Raw genomic sequence first — 18,097 nt, 5'->3', positions numbered from 1 at the left:
TTCAGTGGGTTCTGTAGATATTTGGCACCTCTGGGAGATATCTTGTAGCTATAAATTGCAACTAGTTTCTCAATATCTTTTTCTCCAAGTTTGCAATTGAGCCAAAGGGCATGAAACAGAATGAACATATTGTTAAACCCTCTCCCCTAGCTCTAAGTATTAGTATGATAAATTAGATACTACACAATCTTTAGGTAGTAAAGTGAGATCAGATGAATCTTGTACATGATAAACTAAGACTTTATTACCTAAATGTTAGTGTCTTGTCTAAGCTAATTGAATATGGTCCTTCATTAGTCAACAGAGACAGAGCCTCTTCTAAAAGATTATTAACAGCCTGTTTTATGGTGAGATAAACTACTGTCTGAAGCTGTCTCCCTGTTGTTTATAAAGGGAACCTAGAGATTAAAACTATTAGGTAGCAAAGCCTGATGAGGTCGATCCTACTACATGCATCTTCTGAATTTTGAGACTTAAATATGAGACTGAAAAGTAGCAAGCACTGTCAGAATAATTCAGAAGTAACCAAGTAACAATATCTCGATGACTGTATTATTTCTGTCAGAAACTCACTGTGCATTTAAAAAATAAAGACACGTATTATTTTTCTATTATTCGTTAATTATCCTTTCGAAAGAGTGAAATATCTCCTCTTTTCTGTCTTTGAATGTTTAAACGTTCATGATGAAATATTGTCTTCTGGGAAAAATTCTATTGCCACGATAACTGAAATAGTGGTTTCACTTGCTTGTTTGTTTTGTTAATAAAACTGTCTTATGTGGTGTTTCAGTGTTTTGCACCAGGATTATTCAATGAGGACTGCAGTGCTTTTGATTTTATAAGCTATATTTACATCCATTTATAATCAACTTCAGAGAAATCAGAAAGTGATCATCATTTATATCAGCTTGGAAGCTGTTTCTGGGTTAAAGTGATTTAAATTTGCCAATAAGTTATTTCTGAAGGATGAAGGTGACATTTGGCTGCTGCCTGATGAATTCAGGTCAAAACTCCTAAATGAAAAGGCACTGTGTATCACTTTAGCTGGAAATAAAAATTATAGGGAAGAACAGTCAAAGTTATCTTACATAAACACATGAACAACCTTAAAAAGTAAGCTTAAATTAGGGACTAACCTGTGCAGTCCAGAGAGCAAATGAAATTACACACTTTCATAATATAGTTACTTTTAGTACCTATGAGAGAAACTTTGAACATGATAGAAGTAACTTTTGTTTGTAGAATTATCCACTGGGAAAGAGAATTATCAACCAGTAAGTTTCATAAGAACTTTTTTTTTTTTTTTTTGACCTCTATTGTTTCTCATAAAGTATTTTCACTCCCCAAATTGTGGAAAGACCTTGAGAGAGGTAACATGAACACATCTTGTGGCAAATCAAATAAAGGGGCTAGCTCCAACAAGGAGGGTGCAGCCCAGGCATGTCCAACCAGTGCCCGCAGGCCTCATGTGGCCTGGCACAGCTGGCAGTGCAGCCCACCCCTTACCTGCACCATCTGCCTCCTACTGCCACTGTGGCTTTGCCCTGCCAAATGGCCTAGCCCAGCACCAGGCAGTTTCACAAAAATAAGGTCACATAACCCACAGGTTTTGCATTTTTGTTGCTCTCTTTCTCTCTCTCTTTTTAAATAAAAACTATAAAAGATAAATATAAGTTGTGTTACTTACATACATGAACTATATCTTATATTTTATGTAGTAATTCTGAAAGTAATGCCTCCTGTTTTATTATATTGGCTCAAGGTTTCAGAGACAGATGTTGGTGACATGACAGGGAAGGCTGAACCTTCCCATCAATATTCCTTTACATGTTATTGCTGCTTGACAGATAGCAGCAGAGGAGCAGTCTGACACAATGCTGTCTGACATGGAAGTGCATCTGAAGCAAAGGTGTGTTGTTGAATTCTTCCATGTGGAAAAAAATGGCACTCACTGGCATTCATTGCCACTTGTTGAACATTTAAGGAGATAAACCAGCGGATGTGAGTGCAATGAGGCAGTGGGTGGTGCATTTCAGCAGTGGTGATAGCAACAGTGGGTCACCTCTGCTGGAGCAGATGTCTATGATCATCACATGAAGGCTTTTGTTCATTGATCACAAAAGTGCATAGCTAATGGCTCTGCCTGTTGAAAAACAACATTTTGTAGCTGAGATTTTTCTCTATCAAATAGTGTTATTGTGCTCTTTGTATCTATTGTAGTTTCCATGGAAATAAATAGGAGGCATTATTTTTGGAGTGACCTTTGTGTATTGGCCCAAGACGATTCCTGCTCACTCAGTGTGATCCAGTCAAGTCAAAAGATTGGACATCCATGGTGTAGCCTTTTCTGTAGGGTTGTCTGAGTCTGGAGAAGGACATTTATCCACTACATTTGCAGAAAAATCAAGTTAAATGGTGAAATAATGAAACATTTTGAAAAAGAATTCAGCTCCGCTTCTCAGTTGTTTTCTCTCTCTTCCCTCCCCCCCCCAGCAATACAGGTTGCCAACTATGTAAAGTACAACACATTTTAACTGATATATTGAAATCATTCAAGGTGACATTTTGTTCCCTAGGTCTTATTCATTACATGCACTTAAAAATGTGTAGTTATTGAATGATTTGAAATATAAAGGTATTAAGGGCTATTTTAGGGGGGAAATATGGGAAACTTATAAGTATAGTACATAGCCTTAGCATCAAGGTCATGTTCTGCGCCTCTTTAAAATATTTGTGAAGAAATGACAAGAAGAGGTTTTAGAAGCCCATGGCATGGGAAGCACCTTAAATTGCCTAGAATCAAACATGAAGAATGATGATCTAATTAGGAATTAAATGTGTCAAATATGAGACACTTATACACAATTATTTCAAGTTTTCTTTCTCACTGCATCCCAGGGATGTTCACTGACTATGGGCACAGTGCTCTTTGCCTTCCTGCTGGGGGTTTCATTCTGTCCTCCCACCCAGGTGCTGCAGGGGTAAGCATTGTTTTTATGGGCAAAGGGGATTTTTATGGAACTGTGCCGACCTTATTGTCTCCTGAAATTGTGATATTCCTGATGTTGTCCATATGATGGAATTAGGAGTCTCACTGTATGATTGACCAGGGTTACAGAGAGAATGCTTTTGGGGCATACTGCATTATGGAAGAGGTCAGGTAATAAGTGAGGGCCCTGGGCATTTGTTCACTACTGAGGAATGTGTCTCCTGGACACTGGGACTGCAGCAGATTTATGATTTACATGTAAAGATTAGGAGAGGAGAAGAAGTTTATGTGGGAATGTGAAAGGAGAATAAGGAGGAAGTTAAAACACTGAGTCAGATTCATCACTGGGGACTTGGCAGGCTTCTTCAGCTTTAATTGTCTATGATTTTGGCCTAAAATAAAGCTGTCAGTATCTAGTTAGCTGTGGGAATATCATAAGCCATGTCACTTCCTAATTGCTGGGTGGCAAAATGATGGATGTCTAAGTGTTTAAATACCCGGGAGCATTTGCTGTACCTACATGGTAAATCCAGTAGAGGAAATCCCACTGTAGAGTGAGAATGAGTGTTGTAGTCCTAACCTACTGCAGATGTACTTAGACTGAGCAGCAGACGTACAAGAAAAGCCCCTGACACTTCTTTTTTTGTTGTTGCTAACACTGACTTGGGCTCAAATTGCCACAGTGTTCTCAAGAAGAACTAAATCTCAGTTACTTCCTACAACACATATGGCCAGTCTAGGATGGAAAGCAAGTCGAAGGCACAGGCTTAAGGATTTATAGGGAAGGTGAGGGTGGGAAGGGGAAAGTCTGGCATTGAGTATGTGATTGCTAGTGTAGCTAGACTCCTTGGTACATGTCATAGGAAGGGTATAGACACCGATTTTAGCACACTAGATATGTCAGTGACTTGGAGTCTTTAACCATACACATCTTAATCTTGCACTTGGCATAAAGTGCTTGTGCTCCTGTTTGCTTTTGACAATGAAAAGCTGCATTGCAATTTTTTGTTTTTGTTAACTAACACTAAAATAAATACAAATTACCTAAAAATATGACACATTAGCATTGGAAATATAGATATATTTGAGGGTTTAATGTAAATGTTGTAATTTATTCAAGATTTTCCTTGAAAAAAGAAGCATGAGTACTTCAAGGGGTGGTCAGTCAGTCTAGGTCAGACTCATATGCCTCGTTCAAATACAGACATAATTATTTTACTGGTGACATTTGGGATGACCTTCAACCTGTAATGTAATATAAAGGATTGCTGATTGACAGCAAACTCTGTAAAATTAAGTTCTTTCAGTTTGAATTTATGAAGATCTTCAAATAAATACATAAAACATTTTTTTTTTTCTCTTGAGGAGGAGGTGAAGCCAGAAAGGTGATTTAGAAGAGCTCTGGGACAATGCAGGCAGAGGACAAGCCCTCTGCAGTGCGGGAGTGAGCCAGGAGCAGCAGGAGCTAGGAGGCCCATGGGGCAGCTGTGGCCCAGCCACCACAAGCAGCTGGCCCTGTGGCAGGCCCTGTGGCAGGCCCATCATGGCGTCCAGACCCCTTCCACTTCTGTAAATCCAACAGCCTTCTGAACTGCAGTCATTTTCTTGGCATAAGTCAGTGTGGCCTAAGTTTCAGAGATCACCTTAAAGTCTGGGCTTTCACATGTTAGAAAACCACTGTACTCATGTGCTTTCCATCAGCGTGGACTGGAGGAGAAAATGTAGCTTAACTTATCACACTTACAGGAGGAGAAAACCACATTTTGTTTGCCTGTTTACTTTTTCCTCCTGATCTGTGACAACCTAAGACAACTTAGTTTCAGCTTGTGTCAGAAAACCCACATTTTTTGTCTACTTGTTTGCCAGTTTGAGGAGTGGTAATGGGGCAGGGGGGGAAGCTGCTTTTAATGTGTTGAGAAAATTTGAATGAGCTAGTTTGAATTTTCTCTAGAATGAGCATTTGGAAACTTGTGTAAGTACTTAAGAAATATTGTCTTATGTTAAGCTATGGCATTAAAAATTCATATACTCTGTCAGCATTTGTGATCGAATTCAGATGTCTCCAGTTACTGAGTGAATCCACTGACCTCAAAAAAAGTACTCAAAAAATCATGTAATGAGAATACTGGATTATCCTGGAAGAAAGGCAGACTCTGGGATGAAAGCTGCCCTTATCCCACAGTACCTTCAGTACTGACAATATGGCAAAGGAGTAAAAAGGAAGAACAAGCTTACCATGACACAGAAAGCTTGGGCTGGGATAGAAGTGACAGGGTGGAGGTAATCTGAGAAAGCATATGCTATTCCAGTATGGAGAGGGTATATTAAAATGTTACCACGCTACTAAAAAACACAACATACTACCTAGATAACATGCAAATCTTACCCCAGGAAATCAATAAGGTGCATGGACTTTGCTACTGAACAAGGGTCGTCATATCAGAACATTGAAATGGCTATGAATCTATCTGCTGGGGATGACATCTTAAATATGCTAAAAAATTTTTTTAACATATCAGTCATGCAAAAACCAGTTTAGATGCATTCTAACTCTTCACAGCATTGACCTCTTTCTGTAAAAATAGCTGAGAAGGGATCATTATTATAGACGAGTATAGATGAGCCTGCATGGCTATCATTCCTGCTTCATAAAATTTCCCTTTAATTTTTAAATCTGTTGCTGAATTTTTATGATGTCATATAATTTCAGGTCAGGAAGGATAAGCAACCATTGTAATGCAACAAAAACAGCTTCACACTACAAAGGGATTAATTTTAGGTGATCACTTAAATAATAGCTAATAAAATCAAAATCATTTTATGTACATTTTAAGAGCTAGACTAATCAAAGCTTAAAATGTGATAGGATAATAAAGCAAAGCTCATTAATTTAACATAGAAAAATACAATCAAAAAGAGCTGGAGTAAGCATAAGCTTGCAAAAAGAGGGAAATGCTGAGCATTTAATCTTATTCTCTCTGGAATCACTGTAGAAATTCTGGAGTATAGCTGGAGTAAAAACATGCTGAGAGAAGGCCAATCTACTCTTTCCAACTGTTATCAATGCTGCCTGTTTCACTGCACTGGAGGAATATGGAAAATTGGTGCAAAGGATTACATTTCATGCCATTTATTTATTTATTTATTGGAGTAGAACAAAAGGAGAAGACTAACATGCAGTCATAAGAACTGTGGTTTCATCAGCAAACACCAAATGGCCAACCAGGCACATTTCTGAATATTCCATAAATTCATAATTGGGTGGAAGAATAAGGAATCGCCAGAACACTTAAATTGCTAATATAAGTTCAGGTGTTAAGTAACTCTAGAAGAGTCATACTATAAAGCAAATGGTCTTTTAAATCCGTGTGTCTAAGCGATTGCATTTCATTTTGCTAAGCTTCATATGGAAGCAAACTTTGTGCATTTTGGAACCCCATCTGGTATGAGCAAAATATGGGAAATGCATAGCGGTCTGAAAAGAATTCAGTTACAATAAGAAAAGATGCCTGGAAAGGAGAGAGAAATGCCACAAATGCAACTCTGAAAGGCTGCCCCTTGGGACCACCCTTACACAAGAAAAAGAAAATTCGAAGTTCCCCAGCACAGGAAAAGCTTCAATCAACCGTGAGGGAAAAAAGAGAGAAAATTCGAAGTTCCCCAGAATAGGAAAAGCTTCAATCAGCCATGAGGCAAAATCCATAGGAAACCAGACTTCATTAGCTCCAGAGCTCACAGAACTTGTTACGATTCAGCTTGTTTAGCAACTTCAACTTTTAGACAACCCTTTCTCTTTGATATGTCACCTCAAGCTTAACTGGGTATCAGATCTTCTGCTTTTTATCTGTGTAAGGCTACAGTAGAAAAAAAAAAAACAACACAAAACAAACCGCAAAGAAATGCTCCCAGGATGATTTTCTTTCTGTGTGTATGTGCACATATGTGTCAGGAGAGGAGGAGGGGGGAAGGAAAGAAAAACAGAAGGACGGATGTGTCCTTTGTCAAGATTTTGTAAGGCAGCGTATAGGGTCTGCGCTCTGCCTACTGACATCTAGCGGCAAAATCTCCCAATTACTGTACTTACCCTGATCTATTTCATTTTATTTTTTCAGAAATCCCCCCTTCTCACAACTCTGCGGGCTTCTCCTACCATTTATGGGTGCTTAACGCCACCGAAAATGAGGGCACTTGTGGATAATGAGGTAATTCCGGAGTCAGTTGGGGAACAGCGGATCTGCCATGGAGCTTAAAGTGGGAGGAAAACAAAGAAGATTTACACAGCGGTTTTATCGCTCTAGCAGCAGCAGTGGAATCTCTGCCTCTGAGGCTGTGCCTTTTGTGCATCTCTGTCCAAGATACCCCTGAGCTGCTTGGGAAAGCAAGTTTGTCCATGCAGAGCACTGAGCGATGAGCCTGTTTCCAGGTGCCAAATTGCAGCATACCTGCCTATCACTGCAGCTGCTATGTGTGAGTGCCCTTTGGAGCACAAGTAAAAATCCTGTTTCATTTTTTGTCGGTAGTGAATTTCTGGGCTACAAGCACACAAAGAAAGGATTGGTCCTAGAAGAAGTGTTAAGTGGTTAAGCATTTGTCTGAATGATAATGTCGGAATGATTCTCATGACCGTATGTCTCCAAGGACCCAGAGATGCACCAATTAGTACTCACCATTCATGCACTCACTGTACTTGGGATGGATTTCAGAAAAGAAGCATTAGCCTCAGCTGAAACCAAGCCAAGATACCACCTATACCGTGTCTCATGAGTAAAAAAGGAATGGGAATTTTAATGGATGTTGTGCCACATGAGGGCACCCTGCAGGTGGTGAAGCTCTGCAGGGTGGCAGTAGTTGTAGTGGTCAATCCTACAGGGCGAGGGTTTCTGCAGACTGCCTCAGCTGGGTGTGTGTGGGCTGTGGGGAGTCAGGTGGTGATGTTTCTGTCCATCCATGCATGGCTTTTAACGTGGGTAACCAGTTATTAATTTCTCCTTGTTCAGGTGAGCATGGCCTCGGATGCAGCAGCAGAGGGAGGCTTGCAGTTACTCTTCTGAGCAGTATCAGACATCACAGCACTCTGCCACCATGCAGTCTGAGCCATGAATAAGGCAAGGTTAATCTGAAGGACTGCTGAGCACAAACTTACTGCCTTCAAAGAAACCAGACAATGACAGCCACAAAAGCAGAAAAACTCAAAGCCACACATCCTTCAGCATTTCCTGCTCTGTATTTGATGAAGGAGGGAGGCAGAGTTCATACAACGTATGACTTCCTACCCTGCAGATCCTGAGATGTAAGTGGCAGCAATCCTCTCTAGGTACACAGAGTTTGCTTTCACGTTTCACATTTTCACATTTACACAAAGAGAAATGCCTTATGTTCAGACTGTTTGCTATGCAATCCACTAGCTACACATTTGTAATGTCATTGAGAAGTGCACATACTCTAAATAGAAAATGTAACTTTTTACATATGTGGAACTGATTTTTTTTTTGATTCTTCATTAATCAGAGGCATTTTTTTTTCAGTCTGAATTAACAGCCACCTGTCCCATCTCTCTGTGCCTCCCAAAAAGTTTTCCTTTTTAGTGGTCTTTTTAAATAAACATCTTGAAGTCCACAATTCAGAGCATTTAAAGATGATAGTTTTCCCACTTCTGTGTTTTTTTTTTTCCTCCCAGTTTCATGCTGTTTTGAAATAAATAAAGTAGATAATATTCTAAATAATGGTACCTTTGCTCTCAACTCTTGGAAGATCTACCTTTGTCCATACAGAAACTGCAGAAAAATGATATAAAAAAAATGCCTTTTTAACCTTGCCATTAAAACACGATAAAACGCAAAGTCTGTAATAACCTTTAAGGCATCTTTTAATGGTTTTTTTTTAGCACACATACCCAAGCCTGGTACACTCCTGAATGTAATTTTCTTTTATTTTTCCTTCCCTTATTAAAATGCAAGTGGTTACAATTCAGGGAAAAGACTTTAAGTCACAATGAAATACTGAGACAGAACAACTTATTCGACTTAATGCACTGTACCCTTCACTAAATTTCCTCACAGAACTTTGTATTATATAATCTGAAAGACCATGTCTTAACTATAAAACAGACATAACACTATTTCTCTAGAAAAAAAATAACCCAGTTAAGTTCACAGTAATCTTTTTCCTCTCTCTCTCTTTTTTTTTTCTTCCTTTTTTGCAACAAACAACACATCTTATAGCCCCCTAATTTATCTCCCACTATGCAGGAACTGAGTTACTGGGCTAATAAGCATTGACATCTTTTTTTACCAGAATTTGTGATGCCTGTTTTTAAAATGACACCACACAGATTAGAAAATGCTCCATCACGAGATAATAAATGGCACCACGAGTCTCTACAGTGCAACCTAATTCTTCTTGCAGATGAGTTCTCAAATCTGCCAACATATGTTGCCCTCAACAAAGAGTTTTCAGGAATAAAGCTAAGTATGTTTCGTTTTGTGAAATCAGCCTGATCCTTCCTTACCTTTACCACTCATGGTCTAACCAGCTGTCTGCTTTCGCTTCTTTTCTTTAACATAATTTAATTATTTAAATATAATTAATTCATAAAGATAATCCAAGACATCATTTTGGAAATAATTATATTTATTTTAAACTGACATTAATACCTCATTAGGTAAGGAGGTCAGCTCATCACTCTCCTACAAGGTTGTAAATTTAAAAAAATTGCTTTTTTTTCTCCCTCATTTTGTGTATAGTGCAACCTTTAACACGAAACTGAAATAACATCAACATACACTTAACCAGGGGTAACAAATTCTTTGTAAGCATGGCTGCAAGAACTGATGCTGCTAGACAAAGTAGAACAGCAACTACTAATCTGCATCAGATCAATGGCAAATGCATACAAGGCGAACAGATGTTTTATATCATATAGTAATCCAGCTTCAAGCCAGACATGTATGGATACCTTCCACCTCTCCTATTTCTTTCTTGAAATGCCTGATTTAATGCTGGTTTCTATTTTCTGTTGAGTTCCACAGATGCAGTAGAAGAAACTGCTCACATTTTATTCCTGACTGTAGTTGCATAGCTTTGGGCTTTTCCCATGTTCATGAGTTGCACTTACTTTACTTCTAATAAGCAACCAGCACTACATTTAATAATGCTGAAATTTACAACTTTATTGCACAGTACAGGTGGCCCTATGCCCATTCTGCAATGTTTCACCCATGGACTGTTCCTTTTAGTGTAATAAAGCACAGACACATTGCTTATTAAATACATAATGTAATCAAGCAAATGATTTGTTCAACAGAAAATTTATGGCTATTTCCAAATGAGAGAGTTGTCAAATATTGCTCTACTTCTAATCTGAATCCTTCTGATTACTTTTTTCCCCACACAGACTAAGTAGATTCAGAAAAGTTTTGGAGCCACGACACAGAATGTACTAACACCAAACTTTTCGGTACTTGCCTCCCCAGAGCCAGATTCAAAAGCTGTATCTGGCAGCACAGGGTCTCCGACACCTGCAGAAAGTGTGGAGCCTTATGATGATGTTTAAAAGACCTAAAAAAAAATGGTCAGTGGTGACTTGTCAAGAGGTAACAAATGAAAAATGAGGAGTGCAGATTTTTAAATCTTTCCCCTTTAGGGAGCTTAGGTGCTTTACAAAGTATTAGAAAGAAGGATCTTCATGTTTCAAAATAGCTAGAGTTCTTATAGCCTGGGGGATTTTGCTCTTTTTGATGAAATAGCTTAAGAAGATAGATCCTTTTGCATGATATTCTATGCAGTAGGTCAAGCAAACAGTATTCATCCCAGGATTTCTTTATCTTTGTTTAACTCTGTTTTTCAGATGAGTTTAGGGGAGCACAGGACCATCTGTGATAGGGGAAGATGAATAGGGCCCTCTTAAGAAAATGTACCTGTGGGACCAGGTGCATCCAAGTGCAATGGGGGAGCGGGCAATAACAAATTCTCATTACAAAACACTATTTTTTCAACATAAAAACATAATATTTTTCACCATTAGCAATGCATTTTTGGCAGTGATGAACAAGAGCCTGCACGCTGTGTTTGTAAAAATCTGCATGGCCATCCAGAAAGTGGTTTGTCTTTCATGTCACTTTTTCCACTGCTTAAATGCACCACCCTCCACCTCACTGTGCTCACATCCACTGTTTGGTCTCCATAAACATGAACGCTAATGTGTACAATTTTTCTGCACGGAGGAACTCAGTGCCACACCTTTGCTTCAGATGCACTTCCATGTCAGATGCCATTTTGTCAGACTGCCCCTCTGCTACCATCTGCCACATGGCGACAAAATGGAATGGCATATCGGTGGGAAGGTTCAGCCTCTACTGCCATAACACCACCATCTGCTTCTGATGCTGTGAGCCAACAAAATAAAACAGGAGGCACTACTTTTGGAGCATCCCTTGTAGGAATCACTCCCCAGGGAAGTTATGAAGTAAATTCCACTGGAAGCCATTTCCACACGTATGAAGGCCAAGAAGGTGATTTGGAAATATCACTGTAGATTCAACAAGGGCAAACTGCGTCTTACCAGTTTGATTGACTTCTACACTGAAATGACTGGCTGTGTAGGGAAGAGGAATGCAGTGGATGTTTACCTTTCCTCTACTGATGTTTTTGACGTGGTCTACCATAAAATTCTTGTAGCCAAATTGCGCAGATACATACTGGATCGCTTATAACGCGGTAGTGGCTTATAACAACGGTGCAAATTGGCTGAAGTGGCAGGCTTAATGAGCAGTGGCCGGTCATCATGGCGTTCCTCAGTGTTCAATACTGGAGTCAATGTGCTTACAGCCCTCTCTAACAGCCTGCATGACAGAGTGGCAAACACTCTCAGCAGGTGATACTGAGCTGGGGGAACAGTCGATACGCTGTAGGGCAGAGCCAATGCTCAGAGAAATCGAAACAGGCTGGAGAAGTGAGCTCTCTTCAACTTTGACAAAGACAAATGCAAGTCCAGCACTGGGCACAGAATAACTCGAATGCAACAGCACAAGCTTGACAGTGTCTAGAAAACCCATTTGCAGAAGAAGGCCTGTGGATGCTGGTGGACAAGTTGAATGATCTTCTCCAGATCAGGGGGTGGCAATAAAAGGACACAGGAAAATGCTTTATAGCAGGCCCAAGTAAAACTATTTTTATGTACAAAATGAGAAACAGAGAATCTAACAGCGCTGCCACTGGCACTTGCAGTTAGTTTAGGTCAATTGCATGGTGTGTAATAGGAGGGAAATGATCTCATGGTAAAGATAAAGGAGTAAAATTATTGGTAGCCACCAGGGAAGTCTCCAGTTCTTAGAGGTAAAATCATCACGTCCACCAAAACGTTCTTTTCTTCTACTCAGCATCTCAGAACATGCATGCCTCTGAGTAAAATCAGTGTGTAAAAACACACTAAATCAACATATATGCAACTGCCACATTCTGAAATAACTTTTTACTTTCCTCCTTTTTTTATGCTGTGCTGTTCAACTTGAAATAGAAATACTGAAGTGGTTCCAAACATTACACCTGTTGTGAGAACCAGTGCCCATTTTTTATGCTTTATGCTTTTCTTTCAGTGTGTAGAAGAGCCAGAAAAGTAAGATGTAGTGACACTAACTCAAAAACTAAAGCAAGAAAGGACATTCATATGATAGCTGTGTTCTGTAACCGTGTTGTGTTCTATGGTCACAGTATTCTGCTGGGGATTTTCCAGTCAGAAGGATATAAATAGAGGCTGTGTAGCATAAAGACTGCCGATCTGGTACTTCCAGAAAATGGTAGATTTATCATATAGTGTATGTGCAGCATGCCCAAATGCACCTTTGGAGATGAGTCAGCCTTACTAAGTAAGCATCTGCAAAGCCAGCTGTACTGCAAAGGTGTAATGGATCATTTCAGCTCTTCCTGGGAGCACTGGCCATACTGTGACAGCATACACGAACCTTCCTGAGGGTGTGCGCTCCTGCATGGTGTCAGACAACCTGCATGTGAGTGCTGTGCATCTGTCCTGGTACTCAGGTGTTGGGCAAAGGGATCTGGAACAACTGCTTATGTGCCATAACATCACATTGTAAAGAATGATTACATTATCCAAAGTGGGACAGCTCTCATCCATTGCTTTCTCTAATGCTTTTTCCTTCTGTTCCTCTTTTTTGCATGTGACTTGTTTGTATTAACTTGGTTACAGTAGTTGTGTGGCTCTAGATGTGTTTTCCCAATTCCTGTAACAGCAGGACATCAGCATGAAACTGCCAAGTACTGTTCTGTCTCACCATAAGCTGTCAACATGAATGTAATGATAAAAGCAGCTAATATAGATCTGTGTGCTCCTATAATTACAAGGTGTTAGCTATGTCTAAAGTGCAACAGCTGCACTTTAGGCATTATCTGGCTGCTTTTAATCCAGCAACAATATTTGTGGTCCTACACCGGCCCATGCAACAGCAGTGGATATCCATTCTGTTATTTATCCAGGCTCCGTGGCCATCTTCCATTGCTGGGAAGGAGCATCCAGCCCCCGTGGATTCACACTACCTTAGGTCTGCTTGATGTACTGAAATGATACTGCTGATTGCAGCACGGTCTTAGTTGTTTCAGTCTCTTCTGCAGTATTTTTAGCCCTTTGTGGATGCAGAAACACAGTTACCAACATGGGAAATTGTGATGTTATTTTAACAGCTTCCAATGAGTAAGACCACATTTGTCCTTATAACCAAGGGCCTTCTCACTTGGCTGCAGACTGCAGCTTTGTGTACTGCAGCGCTTGCCTCAACCGTGGGTGTGACAACCACATGCCAAGCTACTTTTAGCTTGCCCTTTCCACACCAGCTTCTTTGTATTCTGTCCTATTTGTGTGCGAGGCAGTGAGAATTAAGCTCTCTCTTTATTTATTTTGCCTTTTCTTTTTGATTGCACGGGCCTCCACATCTGCTCAGTAAGTAAGTAAGGACCCAGATCTGCTCAATAAGTTCAATCATTCTACAGATCCTTACTTACACAGAAAACCTCCTGCATGAACCATAACAGCCGGGTGAACGCTTCCTTCTCTTGCTTCTCACATGGTTGACCATCAGCAACATACAAGACGTGCTAACAGCCAAAGGCTCAACAAAAGCTTCTTTTCCTAACATTTGCTGTTAGGTTAGGTGGTACAGATGGCAATACAAAAAGATGATGGATGCTTAAGTAAATCAATGCTTCTTAACCCAGCACACCATCATTCCCATGCCACCTAGGAATGGACAAACATTCTGGGAGAAAACCGAGAATCTGACTCTGTGTTTGCTATTACTGCAATTAATGAAGGCCCTTTGGCTCTCTCCACTTCCCTGCATCCTTTTTTTCAACAGCGCAAACCACACTGAAATAAAGCAGCAAGCTGCGCTTTTACTTATCCTCACCGACCAGCGCTTCCCTCTGTCAACCGGCTTTCGTGGCCGTTAGCAGAGGTAGGCAGAAGGAGGAGAGCCCTTCGGGCTCTGACCCCTAATAAAACCACCTGCCGCCTCCCAGGCCGGCGAGAACGGACCCGCCGGCACCGCTGGGGGAAAGTCGGGCTTTTCCCTCCGCCGGAGCCGCCGTAAGTGCCTGCCGACTCCCTCTGGAGGGAGACACAGTCCAGCTTTTGGCTGCCGGCGCCGCCGCCTCCCTCCTGCCCCTGCCCCGCTCCTGCCCCGGCCGCGGCCCCCCTCACTCCCCAGGGGCGCTGCCCGGCACCGCGTCCCCTGCCCGGCCGCGGCCCAGCGGGGTCCCGAGGGAGTGCGGCACCGGGCGATCCGCTCCTTTCCGGTAGCCACGTGTGTGCGCGTGTGAAACTTGGCAGCCCCTCGTCCCGCTATTAGGAGGGGAGGGGACGAGAGAGGAGGAAGAGCCGCGCGTGGGGCGGCGGCTCAGCCCCGCTGCGAACGGGCACTGGGGAGGCGGCTGGTGCTGCTGCGGAGCGCTCCCAGCTCAAACACAGCCGCGGGACCGAGCGGGCAGGGGACGCGCGGAGCAGACACGCGGTCGGGAGGAGACGGGCGTCCCCACCCCCGGCACGGCGCGCTGGGAGCTGCCCGTGCCGCCTCGGGGCCCCTCCGCGCTCCTGCGCGGTGCGGAGCCGAGCGGAGCGGAACGCAACGCGCAGGCGGCGGCTGCTGCCGCTGCTGCAGGTGAAGCCCTCTCTCTGCGTTTACTTTTCCCAAGAGGGAGAAGGAGGCAGCAGGAGGGGGACGCGGCGCCGTGCGGGGCGGGCAGGCCAATCAGCGCCGCTGTAACGCAGGGATCGCTGCAGGACGCTCCGGGTTTTCCTCCCATCTTCTGCCGCCGGGGCTAAATCGGGACCGCACGGACCGGCGGAGCCGCACCGGGCTGCAGGACTTCCTCACCCGTCGCTTCTCCGACAGCGAATCCCTATACTTCTCCTATTTTTTTTTTTTCCTTTTTTAATACTCTGAAATCGTGCACGAGAAACATTTCGAGTCTCCCCTCCTTCCTCACGCACTTAACACCCCCAGCGGCATCACCCCGCCGGATCCCTGCTTTCGCCCGGCGAGCGGCGAGGAGCCGGGCGCGGAGCCGCTCCATGCCGCGGGCCGTGTGCCGGCGATGCTCGGGCGCTGAGGCCGGAGCTCCCCGCTGACGGGAGGCGGCCGAGCGCGGGGTGCTTCCAGCAGCGCGGAGCGGCCGCAGGTAGGTGTGTGCGGAGCGGGCGGCGTCCGTGCGCCGGGCCGGGAGGTGCCGCGGGGTCGGGCCGGGCTGCGGGGCGATGCCGGTCTCCCTCCGCCTCTCCCTCTCGCTGTCCGAAAGTTGGGGAGCGTGGCTGGGAGGGAGCCGCCTCCGCCGCTCCGGCAGGAGAACTGCGAGGTTTTGGTTGTAATTGGAGTTGGTTTTAGTGAGCCAAACAGTTCTGCGGAGCCCACCGGTCCGTGTGGGTGGGGAAGGGGCCGCTAACGCCCTCGGGACGCTGGGTTTTGGGCAGCGGACGGCCGCAGGCGGAGGTTAACAGCGCGCAGTCCGTTTGTGAACCGTTTTAAATAGGGGCTATCAGTGCATGGTTCGTGGCTCCGTTTCCTCGTGGTTCTGACGCTCCCCAAGTTGTGGTGCAGGGTACGAAGCCTATCTTGTCCGCCTTGCTTCCCTTCCGTTTCAGTGAACTCGTTTCCCACTGAATGTTACAGGCTCTGTATTCCGCAGTGAAAAGGCTTTCCCCTTGCTCCGTGCCATTCATGGCAATGCAAGGCAAAGTTTTAATGTAACCAGCGTTGTTCCCGTTGAACTGTACTATCGGACACCCCTAATCTGTGCAAAGAATACAGAGAAATAGCCTACACTGCCCTGTTAGGAGTTGTCAGACTCATCTCTGTGGCGTGCTTCATTCTTCCCAGGAGTTAAAAATCATTGCTTGAAGCATTTTAAAATATATGTGTAGTTACAGCTGTCTGTTTCCAGCATTTGCTCTGAGATAATCAGTATTTTTGCAAAGCACTGTGCACTTCAGTGCTCCCACTCACCCCCGGTCGACTCCGGCTCTGCATTCAAAGAACCGTGCTTCAGCTCCTGGAGAACCCTCAGTCGGAATAATAAACACACTCAACCCCTATCCCTAGAAGCCCCATAAAACATTCGAGGTCTTGGGGTCTTCTGGCAGCGCTGGATGCATTTAAATTACTATTGACTAAATGATAATTGCTATCTGGTCTCTCTGTTTCACCGAGTAGTTCCAGACATTAGCATTCAGCCCGCTACGTGTTTAATACTTTAAAGCTACTTTATGGGCTGATCTAAGTGAAGTCCAATTGATAAATTAAGATTATGTTGTGTAGCACAGAGTACGCACGAAGGAGTAGTTCAGTGACACAGGGAGTGCAGCTCAGCTGAAGTTGGGAAAGTGCACATGGAGGCATTGTTGTCAGGGGTGGCAAAGGGTTACATCGATGGTGCTTTTCCCACAGTAACTGCGCAGTCATTTCATGCCGATGCCTCTAAATCATTTTGTGCGTGATGAACAGTCGTAAAGTAATTCATGGAAATTTCACGATTAAAAATGTATTTGGGAGAGCTGACGCTGCCGAGGCGATGTTAAAAGCTGTGTGTTTTTTGGTTTCACGGAGTCCCAATTCCCCAAACTACAGTACTGTCACTGTTAGAAATGTAAACTCTCCAAGTGCCGTAATTTTAGAGGAGGGCTTTGCTCAACTAGTTGATTGTAGCTCAGAATTGCTATTCAGTGCTTCATATGTTGTTTGAACATAAGGGGGTTCTCAAAAAACGTGCTATTAATTTTATATATGCTGCTGGTAGTGGCTGACTTTGAGATAAAATCTTGATTCCTGTCATACTGTTATAATCAGAGGATGATGAGTAATGTGGCAGTGTCTTCTTTGTGCTGGATACATGAGGTAACCTTTTCCCCATCTCTTCCTATGAGTAGAAGGCTCTCGGCTTTATGTGTAGGTTCCTGCAAGGCACTCGATGATTCCAGTAGGGAATACATGAATAACTAGTTCTGCACGGAAGTAAATAGATGTGTCTACAGATGGATGTTGGAGATTGCTTTACTGGCAAGTTGCAAAGTGATGATTCATTGAACCCTGTCTAGATTTACATAGAGCAAATAATACTTTACACTGAATTGTGGCAGCAGAAAAACATGTAGCAACCAAGAACTTTCATAATTTCGTGGCAGGTGATGACAGGCTTGATAAAGGACCTCTTTACAAATGCAGGCTATATGTTTCTGGTGAGAAAAATGTACTGTGGCATTTTTTTTTTTTAGATCTGAACATCTTCGCACATAAATTTATTGCTGGCTGTATTACTACTCACCAACCTGTGTAAAGCATAAATAGTGCATGAGCGGTACGATGCATTAATTATATTGTGTGTTTTACTTACTATTAATAAGTAATAGAAAACTGCGAACTCGTTATCCGTGTTAAAGGAAACCACTGACTTTGGAAGACAGAAAAGTCACATTACTGAATACTCGTCTACAGAAAACTGTGATCCCCGTCTTGAGAAATTATTCCAAATGATGCAACTATCAGTAAGCAAGCAGTTCTGCGTCCCTCTTTTAACTTCTGCAGTATTTTATTAGAAGCGCTTCATTAA

At 42.8% G+C, this 18,097-nt stretch overlaps 1 protein-coding gene across 3 annotated transcripts in view; it reads left to right on the top strand.

Moving 5' to 3' along the window:
* Window positions 1-14,432: 14,432 nt before the first annotated feature.
* The window catches only part of FAM19A2 (family with sequence similarity 19 member A2, C-C motif chemokine like), a 182,041-nt gene continuing 178,376 nt past the window's right edge, over window positions 14,433-18,097 (top strand). For 2 of the 3 annotated variants that reach the window (XM_001234988.7, XM_040670421.2), the window contains exon 1: window positions 15,042-15,676. The gene's annotated coding sequence lies outside the window, so the exon portion shown is untranslated. Of the gene's footprint in view, window positions 14,586-15,041; window positions 15,677-18,097 lie in introns of those variants that run through there. The other variant, XM_046943735.1, reaches the window with a different exon arrangement.

Source organism: Gallus gallus, chromosome 1, assembly GCF_016699485.2.
Source record: "Gallus gallus isolate bGalGal1 chromosome 1, bGalGal1.mat.broiler.GRCg7b, whole genome shotgun sequence".
NCBI lineage: Eukaryota > Metazoa > Chordata > Aves > Galliformes > Phasianidae > Gallus > Gallus gallus.
The sequence above is the reverse complement of the archived record's forward strand: the minus strand, read 5'-3'. Positions and strand labels throughout refer to the sequence as shown.